This window comes from Chlorocebus sabaeus, chromosome 5, assembly GCF_047675955.1.
Source record: "Chlorocebus sabaeus isolate Y175 chromosome 5, mChlSab1.0.hap1, whole genome shotgun sequence".
NCBI classification, from domain to species: domain Eukaryota; kingdom Metazoa; phylum Chordata; class Mammalia; order Primates; family Cercopithecidae; genus Chlorocebus; species Chlorocebus sabaeus.
The window spans coordinates 82,399,364-82,423,614 of NC_132908.1; the positions used below are offsets into that span (position 1 = coordinate 82,399,364).

Sequence of the window (24,251 nt, forward strand, 5' to 3'; positions counted from 1 at the left end):
GGAGACAGGCCCCAGGAGCGGGGTTGGCAGGGGGAACAGGCAGGGATGCCCCATCCATGCAGGAGGCTCAGCCTGTGGCTCCACAGCCCCCGCTCTGAGATGCCCCCTCCTCATGCCCCACACCGGCCTCCTGAGTGTCCCCAAACACCGGCGCCCTCTATCCCCACCCTGTGTCCTCACAGCTCTGCCTCCCTCAGGGCTGAGTCTTACAGCAGCGGGAGCTGAGTCTCTTACCACTGAGCCCTATGCCTGAGCCCCTGGCACACACTGGTGTATTGAGCGGCGTCAGCGTGGGGCACAGGGATATCAGAACAGCCTCTGCCTGAGCTTTCAGATGGATGGAATGAACCTCACTTTGTCTTCCTGGGAGCAGCCATGGGGGAGCAAGGTGGCAGGGGATCTGGAATCCCCTGACCTGGGTTGAAGCCTCAGCAGCCCCTCCTGGGCTGTGTGAGACCTTAGCAATGTCATTTGGCCTCTCTGACTGTCAGTGTCTCACCCCAGCATGGGCTGAGGAGAACCACTCAGAGGACCGCTGTGAAGATGGAGTGAGCGTGAGAGTAAATTCACCATGAAGTCGAGGGAACCAGACAAATCATAACTAGTATTTGTTGTGAGCTGCCTAAGTTCCAGGCACTACTTCAAATGCAAACTTTGCATAGACTTCTGAGGTCAGTACTATTTTGGTTCCCCTTTTGCAGATGAAGTGACTGATGCATGGAGCGGTGTCCTCACTTTTGCCGAGGTGAGTGGGGGTCAAAGCCTGGGTTCCCGTCAGGCAGTCTGATTGGGGATGCTCACTGTGCTGTCCCTCAGTGGACGTGGATCAGAGTCACACACAGTGGCCACCCAGGTGTTAAAGGGACAACAGGAAACGGACTCAAGCAAGACCAGGCCGTTGTACCTAGCACAAAAAGCATGTCCCAACAGAGGGGATAGTCGGCCACATCATCAAAATAGCAACACCCTATCTTTAAAAAAAAAAAAAAAAAAAAAAAAGACTCAGGAGGCCAAGGCAGGGACTAGCTTGAACCCGGGAGGTGGAAGTTGCAGTGAGCCGAGATCGTGCCACTGCACTCCAGCCTGGGCGACAGAGTGAGACTCCATCTCAAAAAAAACAAAAACAAAAACCAAAAAAACCCCAAAAGACTGGGCTGGGTGCAGTACCTCACTCCTGTAATGCCAGTAATTTGGGAGGTCAAGGTGGGAGAACGACTTGAGCCTGGGAGTTCCAGACTAACTTGGGCAACACTGGGAGACCCCGTCTCTACAAGAAGTAAAAAATTAGCCAGGCATGGTGGTGTGTGCCTGCGGTCCCAGCTACTCGGAAGACTGAGGCAGGAGGATCATTTGAACCCAGGAGGTAGAGGCTGCAGTGAGCTATGATCGCACCACTGCACTCCAGCCTGGGCAACAGAGCGAGACCCTGTCTCAAAAACAAAAACACCACTGGGCAGAAGATTTCAGTAGATATTTCACCAAAGAAGATATACAAATGGTCAACACACATGTGAAAAGATGTTCGGCATCATTAGTCATCGGGGAAATGCAAATCAAAACCACAGTGAGATCCCTTTTCATACACACTAGGATGGCTGTGATTTTTTAAAAAAAGAAAACAAATATTGGTAAGGGTGGGTAAGAATGCTTAAATTACTGCTGGGAAGGTAAAATAATACAGCCACTTTGGAAAACAGTTTGGCAGAATCTTAAAAAGTTAAGCATTTATTTACCATGCAACCCATCAATTTCACTTCTAGGTACTACCCAAGAGAACACATGGTCATACAAAGACTTAGACACACGTGTTCACAGTGCTTGACTCGCAGTAGCCACAGATGGAAACAAGCCAACTGTGGGTTGTGGGTCAATGAATGAACGGATAAACCAAATGTGGTCCAGTCAGATGATGGCGGATGTTTTTGTTTTTGTTTTTTTGTTTTTGCTTTTTGGGGAAGACAGGGTCTCACTCTGTCACCCAGGCTGGAGTGCAGTGGCATGATCTTGGCTCACTGCAGCTTTGACCTCAAGTGATCCTTCCACCTTGGCCTCCTGAGTAGCTGGGACTGCAGGAATGCTGCACCACCACGGCATTTTGTATACAAAAATACAGTAAATTTTGTATTTTTTTGAAGAGATGAGGTTTCACCATGTTGCCCAGGCTGGTCTGGAACTCCTGGGCTCAAGCGATCTGCCCGCCTTGGCCTCCCAAAGTGCTGGGATTACAGATGTGGGCACCCGTGCCTGGACTATGAATGAGTATTATTCAGCCATAAAAATAAATAAAGTGCTGATACATGCTACAATGTAGATAAACCTCAAAAACACGCTTAAGGAAGCCAGTCACAGAACTCTACCTACTGTATGGCTCCATTTATATGGAATGTCCAGAACAGGCAAGTCCTCAGCGACAGAGAGCACACGGGTTGTTACCTGGGACTGAGGCTGGGAAGGAGGAGGGCATGCAAAGGGGCAGAGAGACCTGTCAATTCACTGAAAGTATTGAATACTTAAAACGTGAATTTTATGGCATGAAAATGCCTCCTTGCTGGATGCAGTGGTTCACGCCTGTAATCCCAGAACTTTGGGAGGCCAAAGTGGGCAGATCATGAGGTCAGGAGTTTGAGACCAGCCTGGCCAACGTGGTGAAACCTCATCTCTACTAAAAATACAAAAGTGAACTGGGCGTGGTGGCACGCACCTATAATCCCAGCTACTCAGGAGGCTGAGGCAGGAGAATTGCTTGAACCTGGGAGGTGGAGGTTGCAGTGAGCTGACATCGCACCATTGCACTCCAGCCTGGGTGACAGAGCGAGACTCCATCTCCAAAAAAAAAAAAAAAAAAAGAGAAAAAAAGAAAATACCTCCTCAACGAGGCTGTAATAAAACAATAATGGAGGGAAGAGAGGTCAAGGGAGGGAAGAATCGTTTCACCCAGCACAGCAGCCAGGCCCTGGCATGACTGTATAACCCACAGATGCCAGGCAGCCCCACTGCTGTGGCAGAGCTGAGGGTGCATGGGCCCCGCAGTCCCAATGGCTGGCTCTGCAGCAGAGCAGAGAGGGAGGAACATAGCTAGGCGTGGCAGTGTGCACCTGCAACCCCAACACTTTGGAGGGCTTAGGCAGGAGGATGACTTGAGGCTAGGAGTTCCACACCTGGGCAACATGGCAAGACCTCGTCTCTACAAAAAATTTAAAAATTAGCTGGACATGGTGGTGCACGCCTGTAGTCCCAGCTACTCGGGAGGCTGAGGTGGGAGGATCACTTGAGCCCGGGAGTTCAAAGCTGCAGTGAGCCACGATCACGCCACTGCATTCCAGCCCGGATAAACGAGTGAGGACCTGTCTCAAAAACACACACAGGGGAACAGCCTGGCCCCGGTGGTGGGGGGCAGCCCTCCTGCAGGGAGGAGTTATGAGGGCAAAGTGGGTGCTAAGAAAACAAGAGGATTCACACGGAAAGAGGAAGGAAGCCAGAAAGCAGAAGCCACGGGACAGCAGGAGATGAAGGGGAGGAAAAGAGATGGGCGGGGCACTGAAAAGGACAGAGGAGCTGCACCGGCCTTGGGAGCGCCCCACTGATGCGGGCAAGGAGAGTCAAGCTGTCACATGGGGAGCGAGTTGCCGGAGGTCCCCCATGAGTGAGAGGGCATTTGGGATTAGGAGTCAGGTCTCAAATTTCCTAGCCGGTGCTTGGGACAGGAAGAACTACGGCAGTCGCTCACTTGCTCGTTCATTCCTGACATTACTTCCAGAGCATCTCATAAGTGCTGGACGCTCGCTCACGTGCTGGCAGTTTGGGGAACAGACAAGTAAGACCCCCGCCTCATGGAGCCTGTGGCCGTGGGCAGAGATCCTGACTGACGGTGTGCGTGAGGTGGGTGTGGAAGCAAAGTGGAGGGGCTGGAGGGGCAGATGGCGGGGCAGGGATTAGAGAGGGCAGGATCAGCTGGTTAGGAGGCCAACGGGCTGGACCCGAGGGAGTGAGCGGTGTGGTCCTCGGAGACCTGCAGGCGCTGGGGTCCTGTTCCAGGACTCTGCGCGGATGCTAGCAGCTGGCTACAGAGGCGTTTTCAGTAGGGACGGGCAGCCAGATCAGTGGCTGCCTGGGAAGCTGGCTCCACCTGCTGCTGGGGTGAGAGGGCGCAGGGCAGGGCTGCTGGGGCACAGAGAGCTCAGTCAGGGGAATGGGGGCTGTGCCAGGAGGTGGGCAATGCCTGGGTTGGTGAGCTCTCCAGGAGCCTATAAAGATGTTCCGGGGCGGAAAAAACCCTCAAACCCAAAAGCAAAAGATTGCTGTAGCCATAAAGAAATAAAGAATGACAAAGCTTTTATATCCTGTCTTTTTTTTTTTTTTTTTTTTTTTTTTTTTTTTTTTGAGACGCGATCTTGCTCTGTGGCCCAGGCCCAGGCTGGAGTGCAGTGGTGTATCACCCTCTGCAACCTCTACCCTCTGGGCTCAAGCGATCCTCCCATGTCAGCCTCCCAAGGACCTGGGACTACAGGAGCACGCCACCATGCACGGCTAATTGTTTTCATTTTTTGTACAAACGGGGTCTCACTATATTGCCCAACCTGGTCTCAACCTCCCGGCCTCAAGTGATCCTCCTGCTTTAGCCTCCCAAAGTGCTGGGATTACACGTGCACGGCACTGCGCCTGGGCTGTTATGTGCTGCTATGGAAAGATCTCCAAGTGAAAAAATGCAAGGTGTAGAAGACCATACAAGTGTTCAATCATTACATAAAAAAGGGAGGAGAGGTTGGGCGCAGTGGCTCACGCCTGTAATCCCAGTGCTTTGGGAGGCCAAGGTGGGCAGATCACCAGGTCAGGAGTTCGAGACCAGCCTGAATATGGTGAAACTCCATCTCTACTAAAAATACAAAAATTAGCCGGGCGTGGTGGTGGGCACCTGTAATCCCAGCTACTGGGGAGGCTGAGGCAGGAGAATCATTTGAACCTGGGAGGTGGAGGTTGCAATGAGCTGAGATCACGCCACTGTACTCCAGCCTGGGTGACAGAGCGAGACTTCATCTCAAAATAAAAATAAATATAAAAATAAAACAAAAAGGGAGGAGAATCTGGATCTGCACTTTTTAAAGCATAAAACATTTCCATAAGTTTCCACTGGAAACCAGGGTTTTTGGCTGCCTGTGAGGAAGGGAATGGGGCGGGCAGAGGTCCTGGGAGACTTTTTCTCTATGTCCTTTGTTCCTCTTGCAACTTGGATCATGAAAATGTATTATCTAGTCCAAAAGTTAAAAAAACAAAACAAAACAAAAAAAACTTATGGGTTCTAAAATATGGAGAAAACTGCAAAATCCAAGCTAATAAAAGTTTACTTAAGACACAGAAACTCAGGCCGGGCGCGGTGGCTCAAGCCTGTAATCCCAGCACTTTGGGAGGCCGAGACGGGCGGATCACGAGGTCAGGAGATCGAGACCATCCTGGCTAACACGGTGAAACCCCGTCTCTACTAAAAATACAAAAAACTAGCCGGGCGAGGCGGCGGGCGCCTGTAGTCCCAGCTACTCGGGAGGCTGAGACAGGAGAATGGCGGGAACCCGGGAGGCGGAGCTTGCAGTGAGCTGAGATCCGGCCACTGTACTCCAGCCTGGGCGGCAGACCGAGACTCCGTCTCAAAAAAAAAAAAAAAAAAAAAAAAAAAAAGACACAGAAACTCTGTTATTAAGTGTAGTCTTCACAATGATTTCAGTCTGTTTAGAAGCAAAATGAAGTTTAGCTTCACCAATCTTCCTGAATATGCGTGATTGCCAAGCAGTCATGGCCTCTGTTACTTTTTTTTTTTTTTTTTTTTTTGAGATGGAGTCTCGCTCTGTCACCTAGGCTGGAGTGCTGGAGTGCAGTGGCGCGATCTCTCCTCACTGCAAGCTTCGCCTCCTGGGTCACGCCATTCTCCTGCCTCAGCCTCCTGAGAAGCTGGAACTACAGGCACCTGCCACCACGCTCGGCCAATTTTTTTTTTTTTTTTAAATTTTAGTAGAGACGGGGTTTCACCGTGTTGGCCAGGATGGTCTCGATCTCCTGACCTCGTGATCTGCCCATCTCGGCCTCCCAAAGTGCTGGGATTACAGGCGTGAGCCACCGCGTCCGGCCTTTTTTTTTTTTTTTTTTTTGAGATGGAATTTTGTTCTTGTTGCCCAGGCTGGAGTGCAATGGCGCAATCTCCGCTCACTGCAACCTCTGCCTCCTGGGTTCAAGCGATTCTCCTGCCTCAGCCTCCGGAGTAGCTGGGATTATAGGCACACGCCACCACGCCTGGCTAATTTTGTATTTTTAGTAGATAGGGGGTTTCTCCATGTTGGTTAGGATGGTCTCAAACTCCCGACCTCAGGTGAGGTTGCCTTGGTCTCCCAAAGTGCTGGGATTACAGGTATGAGCCACTATGCCTGGCCCACTGTTTTAAGTTACCTATAGCCAAATTCAAGTTACCCACCATTTAAGTTACCTATGACCAAATAATTTCAAATGCAAAATTACAAAAATTATTTTTTAAATGTTCCAGAACAAATGGTATTTAATGGTGTAAATGGGTGGATTTTTTTTATAAGCTTGCTGGGCTCAGGAGTGGGACCTCCCAAAACAAGAGAGTCGGAGGTCCCAGCTTTGCTTGGGGTTGATGATGTGGTAGGGAAAGGTGGGATGGGTGTGTGGGTGAGTGGAGAGGTAAAGTGAGTCCCTGAGACGTGGGGTGGGTGGGGTAGGGGAAGGGACAGGATCTGTGGCCAGGTGGATAGGGATTAAGCGTAGCTCCCAGATTTCAGCCTTGTGCCCCCCTCAGCCCATGGGTGAACTTGCTTTGTTGAATTAATTATTTCCTGCCAAATTCAGGAAGTAGCAGATGTTGAAACCGTCTCGAAGACACACAGATTGGTGCTTTGCTAACTGTAGGGAACTTGCTGCCTTCGTGCTACAGGCATTTCTCTTCATAGACCAATTATATCCGGAGAAGGACAGGAATGCCATTTATTTGAGGGCATACCTGGCGACCTCACCTGTCCACACCTCGACAGAGAACCAGAAGACAGCAGAGGAGCCTAGGGAGACCCAAAGCCTGGAACCAAAGACCCCCCAGTGATCAGAGGCAAGAGCTGGCCCAAACTTTGGGCCTAATTGTACATACGCTGGATAAGCTTGGCTTTTCCAGCTGAGTGTAGCAGCTGTCTGAAGGTGGTTTAGGTAGGCTGTGGGGGAGGGGCTGCAGGGAAGGAGGTTGAACACGCTGCCCTGCCCTGCACAGGAGGGAGAGCTGATGACCAGAGCAGGGGAGCGAAGAACTGTGAAAAGGACACCCAACATCCAAACAGGGTGGCTGCTGGGAGAGCTATGGAGGGACTCCCAGGCCAGTACTCCACGCCCAGTAGTGCCAAGAGCATTTTGATCCAACAGAGTCCAGCCTCGTACCTCCCTACACCACCACTGGTCATAAAGAAAAGTATAAATGCCATTGTTAGACACTCCTCCCCTAAACCATTATCATGTTTAACTAAGCATTGCGCTTAAGGGCTAAAAGTAAGTTACCTGAGACCTTAAGTAAAATATTTGTTCCCAAGTGTTCCAAATGAGTAGGGTTTCTGCACATCTTTGAAAAGAGAGGGGAGTGCTGTTGAGTCCAGCGGGCTTCCCCGCGAAATTCAGACCACGTGCCCCACCTGCACATGGGTGCACCAGAGGCTGCCGAGTTCGAAGCCTTAGCACTCTTCCTAAAGCCTGCCTGGCTCAGCTGCTCGGACTGGCAGCTTCAAAGTTAATTTTTCTCGAGCGTCAAAGTGGGTGCTGGGGTGTGCAGGCCCCTGCCTGGGCTGGCCTGGGCACCACAATCTGGGGGCTGAGCGCAGCTTTGACATTCTTCTTCTGTGAGGCCTCTGGGGCAGGCAGAGCAGGTGGCTCGAAGCCTGCTACAGTGTGGTCCGGGCCCCCTGTGGGCTTTGGATGAACACATGGAGGCAACACTAGAAGCATGGGGGTGTCACATGCATCGGCCAGGGGCTGGGAGAGGCCAGGGGTGCACACTGGACCCCAAAGGGGCCTGAGCTGTTCTGCAGGATGCTGCTTTCCGGGTCAGCATGGGGCTTTCCGTGAGGCCCTGCCCAGGGAGTAGGCTGGTTGGAGGACACTCGGGCAGTCCTTCATGGGCACAGCTCCTCGGCCCATTCATTCACTTCACCTGGGGGCACCAGACCCCTCACCAAGGGACCTGCCTCTCTGTATAGTCTGAGAACACCAGGGATGGGGCCAGCTGGGACTCTGATGCACCGTGGTCCTGTTCTCAAGGGTCTGGTCACTCCCATACTCCTTCATTCAGTCACTTACCCGCTTATTCATTCATTCATCCATGCATCCATTTACAAAGCTCTCCTGGGCACCTCCTGTGGGGTGCCAGGCCGGCAAGGCCTAAGGCCAATGGAGATCTAGCTCAAGCCACAAGTGCCACTTACAATTTCCCAGTAGCTACGTTAAAAAAAAAAAGTAAAAAGAAACAGGTGAAATTCATTGTAATAACGTCTTTCATTTAACCCAATTTATCCAAAAATTATTTCAGCATGTCATCAATTTTAAAATTGTTTTAATTTTAATATTAAATCAATGTTAATATTTGATTTAATATTAAAATATTAAAATAAGATAGTTTCCATTTCTCTTCTTTTTGCCTTAAGTCTTGGAAAGCTGGTGTGTATTTTACATTAAAACACACCTTGACTCGAGCCAGCCAGGGGTCAAGGGCTCTGGAGCCACCTGTGGCTGGTGGCTGCCAGTCGGGACAGTGCAGGTCTAGGAATACAAAACACAGGGACACCCAGACCCTTTACCAAGGGGATCTCTGCCTAGTCGCGGAACTGACCCTGATATAATTCCAGGCTTGGCCGGGTGTGGTGGCTCACACCTGTAATCCCAGCACTTTGGGAGGCCAAGGAGGGCGGATCACGAGGTCGAGATTGAGACCAACCTGGCCAACATGGTGCAACTCCATCTCTACTAAAAATACAAAAATTAGGTCGGGCGCGGTGGCTCACGCCTGTAATCCCAGCACTTTGGGAGGCCGAGGCAGGTGGATCACAAGGTCAGGAGATCGAGACCATCCTGGCTAACATGGTGAAAACCTGTCTCTACTAAAGATACAAAAAATTAGCCAAGCGTGGTGGCGGGCACCTGTAGTTTCAGCTAGTCGGGAGGCTGAGGCAGGAGAATGGCGTGAACCAGGGAGGTGGAGCTTGCAGTGAGCCGAGATCGCGCCACTGCACTCCAGCCTGGGCAACAGAGCGAGACTGTCTCAAAATAAATAAATAAATAAATAAATAAAATAAAAAAGAATGACTGACCTTGAGAAAGTCACCTAACCTCTCTGTGCTTCAGTTCCCACGTCTGAAAAACAGGGATTGACAGTACCTATGTCCATGGTACTATTTTGATGTGAGACAAAAATGCAGCCATGTTTTAATGACCAGCATCTGGAAACAGAAGCCCCTCAACATTAGCAGTCGTGAACATTTAGTGAGAGCTTGCTATGTGCTAGACACTAAAAGCCACGTAAGCACAGCACGCATAAAAGGCAGACACTCATTATGATCCCATTTTACAGCTAGGACGCTGAGGCATGGCGCGGTGAAGTAAGTTGCCCAGAGTTATCAGCTAGGTAAGTGGCAGAGCCAGGATTTGAACTCAGTCAGGTTCAGAATTTGCATTTTTACCCCCTTCTGTAGCCTGCCTCTAATCAACGCTCATTTCTTTCTTTTTCCAGAGATTGAAAATTAGATTGAAAATTACATTTAAAGTCTGCAGGTGCCACATCACCCACTAGCACTTGGTGCTGGGCTAACCCCTTGAGAGGCAGGTGGTACCTGTGCTGACTGCTGATGGCTCACGGCTGAGCCTCAGGGCTGGGCCCTCTCCCAACATGGCCCAGTCTCTCTGGAAGGGCACCCCCGGCACACCAGGGTCCAACACACCAGCGTATCAAAGGTTGCTGAGGACTTCACAACCAATCACCGCATCTTTCCATCTTCCAGCTATAAAAATATTGGACAGAGTGGTGTCTGCACAGAAGGGGGAACCCTGAGTCCCAGAGCCCGCCCTTAAGTTGTCCTGGGAGCCTGGAGAGCCAGCTCACCTCCCCAGGAGCCCCTGGCTGCCTCAGCTGAGGATGGAGGGTGGTTACGGCTCCCCTGCAGCTCCCCAGAAAAAAGCTGGATGCTCAGAAATTCTCTCCCGGCAGCGAGTTCTCCTCCACGAGCAAATGAATTGCGCATCAAATGAACGCGATCTTCCCTCCAGGCGCTGCCAGCCAACGGTGAGAAGAAAATGAACTCTCTTCTCTACATGCCATTTAATTTCAATATCTCATTTAATTTCAGTTGGAATGACTCACACTCCACTGTGCCTGGGTGGGCGTGGGGGCAGAGGCGGGGGTGGGAGGGAACCCGCAGCACAGCCGCTGCTTTCTCTGTATAGATTCTTTTAATCCTTACATTGCAAACAAACTGGAGTACATATGACTTCTGCTGTAAGAAACTAAAGATAACGTTTTTCAAAATTCACCAATAAGGGGTACAGGAAAGTGCTGGGCACACAGTGGACACCCAGAAGGTGGCATTAAATATTGAGAGGAGGTGAAGAGTGAGGGCAAACAGGAGGAAGCTCTTCCCCGAACCTCCCAGGGACCTGGGGCAGGGTAGGAGACCAGGCTGCTCTCCCCACCACACACGATCTCTGCCTGGAGCCCCCTCCCAGGCTCCCACCCACCTTCCCTCCTACCTCTGGGGATAAGAGATCAGCGGCCACCTTGGATCTCAGGGACCTCGCTCAGGTTGGGGACAATCGTTTGCTCTTCTGGGCCATCTGGGCTGTGGCTGCTCCCTGTCCCTTCCTGGTCCACTCTTTGCAGACTCTGCCCATTCGGACTAAATGCCTGGCCTTTGCAGAGAAGGGAAATTATCCTTAAGCTCAGGCCTTGCTGTTGCCCCTGTGGCTGTGGGAAGCTTTAATCCCTTGTTCCACATCCCAGTGTTAGAGGAATGGACCAACCGGAGCCCACGCCGAAGACAGAAGCCCACGTGGTGGGGGAACCAAGCCACGGCCAGGGAGGAAGACTGATGGTGGGCATGTTCCCGGGAAGAGGAGAGCACTTCTGCAAGTCTGTCCTGGGGAAGGCAGGTGTGGGGATCTTGGGGGACCCTAAGGGTGACACTGGGGTTAGTATGGGAGATTCAGGAAATGGTTTCCATACAGCACGGGGGAAATTTCTGGCAATCGGCAGTGGGCTTGAGCTGCTTAAGACCCAGTGAGTTCCCCGCGTGCTGGGGGTTAGGCACGGGCTGATAGCTGCACTGGATTTATTGGAGAGGTTGGATCTGATGCTGGCTTCATTTCCTTGCAACTCTGAGAGACTTGGAGAAGAGTTTCCAGTCTCCTCATGAGAACTAGCTGTGTGTGGCCTCAGCTCTTCGAGGCTGGGACCTCAGGGAGGAAAAGCAGAATCCAGTCCCCCCATACCCAGCTGGGACCGTTAACATGGCAGTGGGACAGAGGTGGTGGCTGCTGGTGATCTCCATAGTGGGGTTTCAGGTGGCCCAGGAGGGTTCCCCCTTCCCTGTGCCCCCTTTCCAGATCTCCTTTCCTGATGCTCCACTATTGTTTTATTTAATTATTTATTTTGAGACAGGGCCTTGCTCTGTCACACAGGCCGGTGTGCAGTGGTGCAATCATGGCTCATGGCACCCTCGACCTCCTGGGCGCAAGTGATTCTCCCATCTCAGCCTCTCAGTAGTTGAGACTGTAGATGCACGTCACCACACCCATCTAATTTTTGTATTTTTAAAAGAGACAGGGTTTTGCTCTGTTGCCTGAGCTGGTCTCAAACTCCTGACCTCAAGCAATCCACCTGCCTCAGCCTCCAAAATTTCTGGGATTACAGGCATGAACCACTGAACCCCACCTTATTTCAAAATTAAGATAAAGTTCACGGCCAGGCACGGGGCTCACGCCTGTAATCCTAGCACTTGAGGAGGCTGAGGCAGGTGGATCACTTGAGTTCAGGGGTTCAAGGTCACCCACTGCAGTGAGGGTTCCTCTACCTACTGCCAGATTCTGTCCATCCCCAGTGGCTGCCCCACAAGGCACAGAGGGAGTGACGCTGCGTGGACCCACGGCGCAGGAGGTGGCAGCTAGGGGCAGGAAGGGCTTCCTGTGCTGTCTCAGCTGTCTCTCCTGACCTCTGCCCAAACCCCCACAGGCTGTCACCCCTGTGCCACCCGGACACGCAAATGGGAGCCCTACCTGAGACCCTTCTTGCTTGGGGCTCCATCCTCCCCAGATACCTCCCCGCCCCTCCAGGCACTCAGGTTCCTTCCTGTCTGCAGCCTTCCCCGCACCCCATTACCCTCTCAACACTGCCCACAATCCCCAGGCTACCCTTCGTGCCTTCCGTTATCCCAAACACAGCACCCAGAAAGGCTGAGTAATAGAAGGACAGTGAGTTAGCCTGGGTAAGACTTTCAAAGGTCGGGTCTGGGTGGGGCAGCTCAGAGCAGCTATGCCTAACATTCCTGGAGGTCCAGGGATGATGTGGGATCTTCAGAACACCCAGGGCTGTGCCAGGGTGGGCTGCTTGGGACGTGCATATGGAAAGTGAGCCAAGGCACCCCTTGCTGAAGATGGGGAGATACCCAGGGAAGCTGACACTTCCTTTGGGTCCTGGACTTTTCCCCACCTGCTTTGCTCCAGGGGTCCCCCAGTGAAAACGCATCCCTCCTTTCTCTACTTCCAGCCTACGCGCCTGCCCAGACGCAGTCCTGCCTGCTTCCCTCTGCCCAGGTGTAAAGGTGGAGTGGCTGTGTGTGCAGACGCTCTACCTACTGTGAGAACCACATCTCAGTAACCATGGAGACCACCACCCTGACGGGAGAGTCTGAGAATGTCTGTTTAAACACTGCCTTCCTCCCAAGGCCTCCAGTGGGTGAGAAGCTCTGGGTCTCTGGGACTCTCAGGCACAGTTTGGAAAACTGCCTCTTATTGCAGAAGTAATTTAGCACAGAGCTCAGCTGACCTCAGGGCAGCCATTTTACCAGCAGGGTCTGCAAATGGTTTTGAGCTCCTCAGAAAGCTGGCACTGAGAGAATTCCAGGCATCATAGGTGATTAACAGAACAATCAGATTCTGGGAGGTCTTGCTCTGAGCTCCAGGGCAGGACTGGTGGGAGGCTAGGCTGGTAGAGGCAGTAGGTGATGACAGCCAGGGTGGGACTCCAGTAACCTTTCTTTTTTTTTTTTTTTTTTTTTTGAGGTGGAGTCTTGCTCTGTCGCCCAGGCTGGAGTGCAGTGGCACTATCTCGGCTCACTGCAAGCTCCGCCTCCTGGGTTCACGCCATTCTCCTGCCTCAGCCTCCTGAGTAGCAGGGACTACAGGCGCCTGCCACCACGCCCGGCTAATTTTTTTTTTGTATTTTTAGTAGAGATGGGGTTTCACCGTGTTAGTCAGGATGGTCTCGATCTCCTGACCTCGTGATCCACCCATCTCGGCCTCCCAAAGTGCTGGGATTACAGGCTTGAGCCACCGCGCCCGGCCTCCAGTAACCTTTCTTAAAAGCCCCCCAGAGGAAAGCCACTCAACAGTGCAGGAGAGATCCACAGCTGAAACCCTCGGACCACTGCTCCCTATGTGCCCAGGCCAGGTACTGAGGCCGAGTTTCAACAATGTTCGGGCCTAAGACTGAAAGGGGCAGTGGAGGCCGCTGTTTGTTTGAAGGCATTCTGACACTCAGTCACACGTGTGAAAGGGTCCTGGGGGATCCAGGGCACTTGGACTGTGCACATAAAGAGGATTCTGTTTCTAAACATTTTCTTCCCATTAAGAAACAGACTCATGGCCCTGTGCGGTGGCCCACGCCTGTAATCCCAGCACTTCAGGAGGCCCAGGTGGGCGGATCACTTGCGCTCAGGAGTTTGAAACCAGCCTGCCCAACATGGTGAAACCCCGTCTCTACTAAAAATACAAAAAAAAATTAGCCAGGCGTGGTGGTGCACGCCTGTAATCACAGCTACTTGGGAGGCTGAGGCAGAATTCCTTGAACCCGGGAGGCAGAGGCTACAGTGAGCCGAGATCGTGCCACTGCATTCCAGCTTGGGCGACAGAGGGACACTCCACCTCCAACAAACAGACAAACAAACAAAACAAAACAGACTCATGGGTGGGCACGGTGGCCCACACCTGTAATTCCAGCACTTCAGGAGGCCAAGGTGGGCAGATCACTTGAGGTCAGGAGTTCGAGACTAGCCTGGCCAACATGGCGAAACCCTGTCTCTACTAAAAATACAAAAACTAGCTAGCTGTGGTGGTGGACGCCTGTAATCCCAGCCACTTGGGAGGCTGATGCACAAGAATTGCCTGAACCTGGGAGGCAGAAGTTGCAGCCGAGATTGTGCCATTACACCCCAGCCCGAGCAACACAGGGAGAGTATTTCTTTTTTATTCTTTTTTTTTTAGACGGAGTTTCCCTCTTGTTGCTCAGGCTGGAGTGCAGTGGCGCAATCTTAGCTCACCGCAACCTCCACCTCCTGGGTTTAAGAGATTCTCCTGCCTCAGCCTCCCTAGTAGCTGGGATTACAGGCATGCACCACCACACCCGGCTAATTTTGTATTTTTAGTAGAAATGGGGTTTCTCCATGTTGATGAGGCTAGTCTCGAACTCCTGACCTCAGGTGAGCTGCTCGCTTCGGCCTCCCAAAGTGCTGGGATTACAGGCGTGAGCCACTGCGCCCAGCTGAGACTATTCAAAAAAAAAAAAAAAAAAAAAAAGGAAAGAAAGGAAAGAAAACAAGACTCATGGCTGGGTGCCATCGTCCAAGTCTGTAATCCCAGCACAGGGAGGTCAAGGCGGGAGGATCACTTGAGCAGTCCAGGCCAGGCAAAAGAGTGAGACCCCGTCTCAAAAAAACAAAACCAAAAACAGACTCATGTTCTCACTTGGCTTCTCTTTGAGGACATTAGTTAGGCAATTTTCATATGTTTCCTAGCCACTTGGATATCTTCTTTTGAGATGTGCCTAATCTGGAAAGAAGCCTTTTTGTTTTTGTTTTTGTTTTTTGGAGACGGGGTCTCGCTCTCTCATGCAGGCTGGAGTGCAGTGGTGTGATCATAGCTCACTGCAGCCTCAAACTCCTGGGCTCTAGCGATCCTCCCATCTCAGCCTCCCAATTAGCTGGGACTACAGGCGTGTGCCATGGCACCTGGCTCTGCAAAGAAGTCTTTTGCTGGGTAATTGTATTAGACATCTCCCACTGTGGGATTTCCCTTTTCACCATCCTGTGTTTTAATGAACAAAAGTTCTGAATTTTAATGTAGCACAACTTATCATTTATGTGTCCTCTTAAAAAATCTTTGCCAAGCCCAAGGTCATGAATATATCCTCCTGTTATTGTCTAGAAGTTGTATCATTTTACTTTTCATATTTAGACCAAGAATCTAGGAGATACTGCTACACACCACCAAAATGTCTAAAATCAAAAAGACTGATGGCCGGGTGCAGTGGCTCCTGCCTGTAATCCTAGCACTTTGGAAGGCCATGGCAGGCAGATCACTTGAGCCCAGGAGTTTGAGACCAGCCTGGGCAACAGGGCAAAGCTCTGTCTCTACAACAAAATTAGCTCGGTGTGGTGGCACACACCTGTAGTCCCAGCTACTCAGGAGGCTGAGGTGGGAGGATTGCTTGAGCCGGGAGGTCAAGGCTGCAGGGATCCATGATTGCACCACTGCACTCCAGCCTGGGCGACAGAGTGAGACCCCGTCTCAAAAAAAAAAAAAAAAAAAAAAAAGACTAACAGCGCAAAATCCTGAAGATCTGAGGAAATGGGAACTCTCAGACACTGCAGGTGGGAGGTTCAGCTCCTACAATCACTTTGTAAAACTGGCAACATATCTTGAAAAGTGAACACACACACACCCCTAGCAAGTCCATATACATATCCTGAAAGAAAAGCATACATAGGTGTGTGGCAAGGCACGTGCAGGAATGTTAACTGCAGCATTAGCTGTATCAGTCCAAATCTGGAAATAACCCAAATATCCATCAACATAGAAATAGATAAATCGGGGTACATTGATACAAAATAACACACAGCGGTGAAAATGAAGAAAAGATTGCTACGTATCAGGTCACAGGCGAATCTCACATACACAGTAAGAATACTTATTGTCTGCTCCCACTTAACAGGCTCAAAGCCAGACAGAACTAGTCCAGGGTGTGGACACAAGGGCTCCTGGGTGCTGGGGCGTCTTAGAGCCTGGGTTTTTGTGCTTGGTGGTGCTTCCAGGAGCCTGTCCTTTTGCTCACCTTGTGAACCTTCACTGAGCTGTACACTTGTGATTTGTGTCCTTTTCTGGGTACCTCTTAAACGTCAATAAATAAGTTTTATTGGCCGGGCGCGGTGGCTCAAGCCTGTAATCCCAGCACTTTGGGAGGCCGAGACGGGCGGATCACGAGGTCAGGAGATCGAGACCATCCTGGCTAACACGGTGAAACCCCGTCTCTACTAAAAAGTACAAAAAACTAGCCGGGCGAGGTGGCGGGCGCCTGTAGTCCCAGCTACTCCGGAGGCTGAGGCAGGAGAATGGCGTAAACCCGGGAGGAGGAGCTTGCGGTGAGCAGAGATCCGGCCACTGCACTCCAGCCTGGGTGACAGAGCCAGACTCCGTCTCAAAAAAAAAAAAAAAAAAAAGTTTTATTTTCAAAACACCCTCTGCCAAATACATGTAAGATGAGGAAACAAAAGGTAGGGTATTCACATAGTACGGAAACAGTGGTTCTGGAAATGAAGTGTTTACATAATCCTGAAAATATGAATTACAATTTTTTTTTTTTTTTTTTTTTAAGGCATCTCACTCTGTCACCCAGGCTGGAGTGCAGTGGCGCGATCTCGGCTCACTGCAAGCTCCGCCTCTGGGTTCAGGCCATTCTCCTGCCTCAGCCTCCCGAGTAGCTGGGACTACAGGTGCCTGCCACCAAGCCCGGCTAATTTTTTGTATTTTTAGTAGAGATGGGGTTTCACCATGTTAGCCAGGATGGTCTCGATCTCCTGACCTCGTGATCCGCCTGCCTCGGCCTCCCAAAGTGCTATGATTACAGGTGCGAGCCACCGCGCTTGGCCTTGAAGTACAATCTGGCCAATAAAAGTGTTCCACCACCGGGCGCGGTGGCTCATGCCTGTAATCCCAGCACTTTGGGAGGCTGAGGTGGGCAGATCACCTGAGGTCGGGAGTTCGAGACCAGCCTGACCAACATGGAGAACCCTCATCTCTACTAAAAATACAAAATTAGCCTGCATGGTGGCACATGCCTGTCATCCCAGCTAATCGGAAGGCTGAGGCAGGAGAATTGCTTGAACCTGGGAGGCAGAGGTCGCGGTGAGCTGAGATGGCGCCATTGCACTCCAGCCTGGGTAACAAGAGCAAGACTCCATCTCAAAAAAAAAAAAAACTGTTCCAGCCAGGTGCAGTGGCTCATGCCTGTAATCCCAGCACTTTGGGAGGCTGAAGTGGCTGGATCACAAGGTCAGGAGTTCGAGACCAGCCTGGCCAACATAGTGAAACCCCGTCTCCACTAAAAATACAAAAAATTAGCTGGGCGTGGTGGCGGGCGCCTGTAATCCCAGCTATTCGGGAGGCTGAGGCAGGAGAATCGCTTGAACCCGGGAGGCGGAGGTTGCAATGAGCCGAGATCGCGCCACTGCACTCCAGCCAGGTAACAGTGCAAGAAAACTCCGTCTATAAAAAAAAAAAAAGTGTTCCACCATACATCTCTATCAACGAATTTAAATGTAAGACTTCAGAAGCCAAAAATAAAGAATCCCAACATTTAGGAGAGAGATGATTAGAAGGATATTCAGCAAACGGGGGGATTTTAGGTGATTTTGCTTTTTTAGTTTGTACCTTTTTGTGTTTGGATTTAAAAAAAAAAAACAAAACCCAACAAGCCATTATCCTGGTGACAAAGGTAGAGCTATTTTGAAGGAAATAGGGATCAATACCCTGTCTCTGGGGGCACGTCCTGCATACGCAGGGACTGGGCCAGGGCCCCAGAGACCAGAGAGGCAGCTGACAGAGAGGCCTTGCTACAGAGCTGCCTGCTGCAAGTGGGGAGTACGTGACAGACTAGAGACTCAACTTCTCAAAAATTAAGTAAAAATAACAACTACGGCTGGGCGCGGTGGCTCACGCCTGTCATCCCAGCACTTCGGGAGGCCAAGGTGGGTGGATCACCTAAGGTCAGGAGTTCGAGACCAGCCTGGCCAATATGGTGAAACCCCCGTCTCTACTAATAATACAAAAATTAGCCAGGTGCAGTGGTGGGCGCCTGTAATCCCAGTTACTCAGGAGGCAAAGACAGGAGAATCGCTTGAACCCGGGAGATGGAGGTTGCAGTGTGCTGAGCTCGTGCCATTGCACTCCAGCCTGGGTGACAAGAGTGAAACTCCATCCCAAAACAACAACAACAACAACAAAAACACACCAAAAACAACTAGGTCTTCTATGTGTAGGATGCTTTGGGAGACAGAAGGCAGTGCAAAGCCCTGTCCTTTCTTGCCGTCCTGGCTCCAGGGTGGAGATGGTTCACAGTGTCTACTCCGTGTTGCTCCAGTGTTCTTAAGCAAGATCACGTTCACGCATTCTCTGTGCAATGCATTTTGAAAGAGAAGAAAATCAGATGGCCTCCTGTGGAGACAGATAACAGGGTTCATTCAGGAGGCCTGAATTCTGTGAGGTCGACTCCTATGAAATTGCTGATGTTTGAGGTTTTGACCTAGTAAATTAGCAATTTCATAGCGTTCAATCTTATGGCCCAATTCTGCAGTCCCTGGTTGAACATGTGCTAGTGGCCAAATTGCTTTATTTCTGCATATCTGATATTCTTAGGCCGGGTGCGGTAGCTCCTATCTGTAATCCCAGCATTTTGGGAGGCTGAGGTGGGAGGATTGCTTGAGGCCAAGAGTTCCAGACCAGCTTAAGCAACATAGTGAGACTTTGTCTCCATAAAAAATAAAAAAAAATTAGCCATGTGTGGTAGTACGCACCGGTGGTCCCAGCTACTTGGGAGGCAGAGGTGGGAGAATGGCTTGAGCCTGGAAGGTCAAGGCTGTATGTAGTGAGTCGTGACTGTGCCACTGCACTCCAGCCTGGGTGACAGACTAACTCTGTCTCAATAATAATAATAATAAGAAGAAGAAATTCTTCATAGTAAAATGCAGGTTTTGGTTAAAGATCAGGGTTATTCATAGCATGGCCTGAATCCACCTGCTAAAAATGCAGGCTTTGGACCCCAAATCTCAATGAATCTGAATTCTCTGGACCTGAGCCCAGGAATCTGCACAAACTTTGTAATGTTTTACTTGTATTTATGCCTTTAGCTTTTTTTTTCTTTTTTTTAAAAAGAAATGGGGTGTTGGCTGTGGTCGCTCAGGTAAACCCAGCACTTTGGGAGGCTGAGGCAGAAGGACTGCTTAAGCCCAGGAGTTAAAGGCTACCCTGGGCAACATATCAATACCCTGTTACCAAAAAAAAAAAAAAAAAAGAAAAAAAAAAAGAGAGAGAGAGAGATGGGGTCTTGCTCTGTCACCGAGGCTGGAGTGCCATGGCATAATCATGGCTCGCTGCAGCCGCAAACTCTCGGGCTCAAGCAATCTTCCTGCTTCAGCCTTCTGAGTAGCTGGGACTACAGTGTGCCCCACCACATCTGGCTAATTTTATTTCTTTTTTTTGTAGAGATGGGGGTCTCAGTATGTTGTCTAGGGTGGTTGTGAACTCCTGGCCTAAAGTGATCCTTCCACCTCGGTCTCCCAAAGTGCTGGTATTTCAGGCATGAGCCACTGCACCCAGCCCACCTTTGACTTCTTAAATTACCTTGTAAGCTCCTCAAATGCAGGCGCCATGCTTTCCATTTCTTTGTATCTCAGGATCTGGGACAATAAAGGTGTTCACGAAATCCCTGCCGGTTTCACCACTTTCTGTCTGTCTTACGCTTGTCTAGTGAAGGAGGGGGCATGGGAGAATGGAATTTTTATTTTCTCTTTGATTTTCTACCATGAACATACATCGATTCTGTATAAAGGAAGGAAGAAAATGTATTAAAACTGGGGTGGGGGGTGAGCAAGAATGGGGAAGAGGAGGATGGAAAGTAGAGGAAGAGATGGCTTCTTTGCTCCTCTCTGGCAGCAGCGGGGCCGCCTGGTGCAGTCCTCTGCCACACCCTCTGCTGCTTTACTGGGTGTGCAGCCTCAGGCAGTCACTTCTGCAGCCTGGGCCTTGGTTTCCTTGTCTGTCAAATGGAACTGTCATAGGGTTGCTGGGAAGGCAGATGTAAAGTGCTCTAATTCGGGAATGAATGGTTTGATTCACTCATTCAATAAATGTTCACTGAAGGTTTCCTATGAATAAGCACCTCTCAGGTCAATCTGGTCAACAGAATGTTCTATGTTTACCAAACAACAACAACAACAAAAAACAAGTTAAGAACTTTTTTCATCATGGCTCTAATATTCCGCTAAGTATTAGCAAAAGCGTTCTGGTCTCCATAATACCCATGCAAGGAGGTGTTATCACCAAGAGGGAAGTTGCCCAAGGTCACAGAGCTAGAAAGTGGTACGGCTGGGATTTGCCCCCAGGAGGCTTTGGGAGCAGCACCCTGACCCCCAACACCACCAGCTCCCCCTGCTAGTGGAAATGGCAGGGGCTGTTGAAGCTCTGCCGGGTTATCTTAAGAATGGGGGCCAGGTGTGGCAGCTCATGCCTGGAATCCCAGCACTTTGGGAGGCCGAGGTGGGTGGCTCACTTGTGGTCAGGGGTTTGAGACCAGCCTCGCTAACATGGTGAAACCCCGTCTCTACCAAAAATATAAAAATTAGCTGGCATGGTGGTGGGTGCCTCTAATTCCAGCTACTCAGGAGGCTGAGGTGGGAGGATCACTTGAACCTGGGAGGCGGAGGTTGCAGTGAGCTGAGATTGCACCATTGCACTCCAGCCTGGGTGACAGAGAGAGACTGTCACACACACACACACACACACACACACAGAATGGGAAACAGGCACTGCTGGAAGCAAGAACAAGATTCTTTTTGAGAAAGTCCAGCCTTGAAGAAGAATCCGTATTCTTAGTAATGAAGGGAATGCAGAGAGAAGAACCTGGAGGCTACTGAATCCTGGCTGACCTTAGAGGTTTCACTGAACTCCTCAGTGAGGGTGAGCACCCAGGGTGCTTGGTGGAACTTGGGGGTGCTGCCTTCAGGGGCCGAGAGGGCAGGCACTTGGGCCACAGAACGTCATGAGTATTCTGAACTGCAATTCTTTAGGTGTATTTATGGAATCTAGAATTTTTTCAGCCAGCACTAAATACAGGATGCTATTCTGCTTTACAAGGTAACACAGCAAGTGGGAGCCAAAGGGCTCCTCTAGTCAAACTCAAGTGGCCGCTGTGGGGGTGCCTGTCACTTGGCTCTGAAAGCAAAAGACCAAGGAGAACACGATTCTCAGCTGTTCTAAAGCTGGGCTAGATCTCCTATTCCACAGAAGTCTTCAGATCGCTTCTCCAATGGCAGCACTTCAGAAACCTGCAAGGAAACATCTTCTCTAAGAAGTTAATCCTAAAAGGGAAAAAAGGCTCCTCAGAAGAACAGTGATTCACCTTTTTTTTTTTTTTTTTTTTTTGAGACAGAGTCTCACTCTGCTGCCCAGGCTGGAGTGCAGTGGCGTGATCTCGGCTCACTGCAACCTTCGCCTCCCGGGTTCAAGCAATTCTCCTGCCTCAGTCTCCCAAGTAGCTGGGGCTACAGGTGCACTTCACCACACCCGGCTGCTTTTTGTGTTTTTAGTAGAGACGGGGTTTTACCATATTGGTCAGGCTGGTCTCAAACTCCTCACCTCAGGTAATCCACCCCCATCGGCCTCCCAAAGTGCTGGGATTACAGGCATGAGCCACCACGCCCAGCCGGTGATTCACTTCTAAGAAACAACAAACTCAATTAGATATTATGTCCCATTCAAGGATATTGTGAGCATTTTAAGGAGTAACAAGTCAACTTTATGAAGATGAAAATATTTACATTATCTCCCAGATTCTGAGATGTATGGAAATGAAGTGAGATTAAGACACCACATACCTGAGAGTTGGCAGGGGCAACGCTAGCAATTCCTACCAGGCTTTTGATTGAACTGAAAAAAAAAAAAAAAAGTCCAATGCATAAGAGGCACTAAGAGTTGATGGGAAGCCTCAAGAAATGTCAATTACTAAAGCGGAAGTCTATTTTTAAGTTCAGCTATCTTCACTAAAATTGCTAAAAATGTCCATAGAGTATAGAGTTTGCTGCTCAAGGCTATTTTTCTGCTTCCATTTACCATGATGCCATAAAGTAGCGATTGTGGCAAGAGAAGTGTAATGCTAAAAAGGAGGTTTTGGAAACACTGTCTTGCCAATGCAAAACAAAACAAAAAAGGCAAGTGTGAAAAGCTGAGAAACACACTTTGCAGAAACAATAGGTTTTTCAACACAACTACCAGAAAAATATGCTATTAAAGTAATATCAGGACAGACTAGAGGATCACTTGAGCCCAGGAGTTCAAGGCTGCAACAAGCTATGACCCTGCCACTGCACTCCAGCCTGGGTGACAGAGCAAGACCCTGTCTAAAAACAAAATAAACCAAAGCTAACTATACAAGGACTTTTTACATCTAGGAGGCTTACAAATACCAGATCCATGAAAAATTGGCTTGAAAATTTAACAAAGATTTCTTAGTTTTCTGCTCTAAAGCAATCCAATTTCATTAGATTAGCAAAGTTGACTTTTCCTTAGTAAGTGCACTGCTTTTTAGAGTATTTATGAAGTTACTGCCTATCTTTCATGTTTACTATCCTCGGATCTTAAAGATAACCATGACTAGAAACAGAATATGACATTTTCATATAAACTAATAATGCATGTGTCTTACTTCTTAATGGATGGATGCTATGAAAGATGAAAATGGCGACCAGAATGACTGTAAGCAGACGGCTGGCTCTAAACACAGGTGTCTCTAAACGTACATCAACATAGGTGCGACCCCTTTCAGATTTAGTTTTTTTTTTTTTTTTTTTTTTTTTTTTAAGACATGGTGTCTTGCTAGTTGTCTAGGCTGGCCTCGAAATCCTGGGCTGAAACCATCCTCCTGCTCAGCCTCCTGAGCAGCTGGAACTACAGGTGCATAGCACTGGACCTGGCTTCGACATTTTGTAGGGCAGATTTTCAACATACAAACAAACTTTGTGTTGCTCCTGTAAGTCTTTTCCACAAAAAGACGGAGTAAGTTTCTGGTGGTTCTGCAACAGGCTTGTTCTTTCATCCTGGGTGGGGCAAGATAGAGCCTAACTAAGTCCAGGGCCAGACTCTACTTTTTGGGGGAGGTGGTAAGAGGGAGGCAGCACAGGCCACACAGCACAGTGTGTGCAGACCGAGAGAGAAGGGTCAGCACAGGGTGTAAGGGCTCAGCAGAGGTTTCTGCTATTTTTACAAGGAATATAGCAGCAGCTATCTGCACTTTGGAAATCTGTTTTCGCTTTTCACAAATACATCCTTCCCTTCAGGGTATCTCACATGCTTTCTTTGGTAAATTTAAGCCTGACCCAGCCATAGACAGGGAACAGGTTATGGGATTTAAGCTTTGGCCTAAATCCAAAATAGAAGACAGCACATGCTCCTGGGAGGCAGGAGGAGAACCAAGGAAAATAATTCCGCAGGGAGGTGACAGAGGGAAAGCCACCTTGAAAGGTTTATAGGAAGGCTGTATCGTTAAAATGCCTCCCAAACTAGCCCTCACCACACCTTCATTCCAAGTAGCTCTGCCAGTTCCCCTGGACTTCTAACTGGAGGTGGCCTACACTGCCGTTTCAGTCTCCGGACGAAACAGCTTCTTACGTGCAAATGCTGGAGGTGATTCTTCTCCCTTTATGAAACAAACCCAAGCCCATTCGGAACAAGATCTCGCTCCAGCTGTGATGTATTGGCATCTGAGGGCAGGGGAGAGAAGGGGGCTGCACAGGCACCTCACTCTTTCCTGTGACCCCCATGTGAGAGAACGCCAGCTTAAAAAATCAAGAGTAAGAGGTATTTGAAGAAAGGGGAAGAGAGAATTTGGTGGATCCAATAAAGCACATTTATTGTAGCGATGTCTGAACTTTTTTCCTATGTGTTAAGAGAAAATAGTGACTGCTGTATAA

General features: G+C 49.7%; 1 long non-coding RNA gene across 1 annotated transcript; it reads right to left on the reverse strand.

Moving 5' to 3' along the window:
- Positions 1-15,960: 15,960 nt before the first annotated feature.
- Positions 15,961-23,114, reverse strand: LOC140711712 (uncharacterized). The gene is made up of 3 exons (XR_012093000.1): positions 22,161-23,114; positions 19,909-21,611; positions 15,961-18,723 (listed from the first exon to the last, which is right to left on the reverse strand). It is a non-coding gene; the product is annotated as an uncharacterized lncRNA (long non-coding RNA).
- Positions 23,115-24,251: the final 1,137 nt, after the last annotated feature.